The sequence below is a fragment of the Trypanosoma cruzi genome (genome assembly GCF_000209065.1).
Source record: "Trypanosoma cruzi strain CL Brener chromosome Unknown tcruzi_1047053498951, whole genome shotgun sequence".
NCBI classification, from domain to species: domain Eukaryota; phylum Euglenozoa; class Kinetoplastea; order Trypanosomatida; family Trypanosomatidae; genus Trypanosoma; species Trypanosoma cruzi.
In genome coordinates, this window is record NW_907537.1 from 1 (window position 1) to 1,010 (window position 1,010).

General features: G+C 58.6%; 2 non-coding genes across 2 annotated transcripts; both read right to left on the reverse strand.

The window, feature by feature from the left end:
• Window positions 1-107: 107 nt before the first annotated feature.
• Tc00.1047053498951.10 lies at window positions 108-183 on the reverse strand. The gene has a single exon (XR_008255139.1). It is a non-coding gene; the product is annotated as a C/D small nucleolar RNA (snoRNA), TB8C3C3 (small nucleolar RNA).
• A 51-nt stretch (window positions 184-234) lies between these two features.
• On the reverse strand, window positions 235-314 carry Tc00.1047053498951.20. Its single transcript, XR_008255140.1, has one exon. It is a non-coding gene; the product is annotated as a C/D small nucleolar RNA (snoRNA), TB8C3C2 (small nucleolar RNA).
• Window positions 315-1,010: the final 696 nt, after the last annotated feature.

Sequence of the window (1,010 nt, forward strand, 5' to 3'; positions counted from 1 at the left end):
CACACAAAAGCCGAGGCAGATACACGTGGCATTGTTGCAACCGCCAGCCATCGAGCGCGTCCGTGAACGTGGTGGTGGTGGTGGCGCAGAAAAGGGGCGGTGAGTGCGTCAGTTGCCAGTAGTCAAAGCGTCGTTTCTCGCTCACGTGGGTCGGCATTGCAGAACAAAGAGCGGCATCATGCGCGCACGGCATGCACAAGGGCAAAAAAGACGAATAAAGAAGCACGGTGGCGGCACTCAGCCACGGGGGACAAGGACCCACATCGACTCTGCGGTCGGTTGACCTTCAGACGTCCGGTTTGTAATCACGCCGCCGCCGCGCAGTTCTTGTGTCTGCAGGAGACTGGGGAATGGAGGGAGGGAAGAGAGAGGCGGTGCGGCCCGCATCGATCTCAGTTGGGTGTGACAACGGTGAGGTCATATCGTCAGGTCGCCGGCAGCAAAGACGGTCGCCGTCAGCGGCGGTCAGTGCCTTCCTTCTCCCACCGCAGCGCCACTCCACCGACGCCGTCGCCCGCCTCCTCCCCACCGACACAACGAGGAGACAATGGCAGGAGATGTAACACCCGCAACGATCAGGCTGCCGCAGAGTCTCGTTGCAGCCGCCATGACCAGACGAGTGGGATGCAAACAAAAAAGGAAAACAATTGCCCCCTCAAGCATCTCAGCACAACGTGGAAGCACAGCAGCCGGCACACAAGGCGCAACGCCGTTCAGTGGCTACCAGCACTCACCCTCAGTTACGCGGCAACGTGAAAATGAACGAGCTCCTCCCACACAGCCATCCTGCAACACGAGTGGGTCACACGAGCAGTCGCACAAATTAGCACCTCGCCACGCAAACCAGCAATCAAAGGCACCGCCGGCGAAGGAAGCGATGGATGGCTGTGGCGCGCAGCCGCCATAATAAAACATGTGTCGCCTTGCTTGGGGCATAAGGAAGAAGTCCAATCAAAGAGGCACACCAATTCGCACCAGAGGAAGGTAAGAGCAAACAGAAGCAAATATTC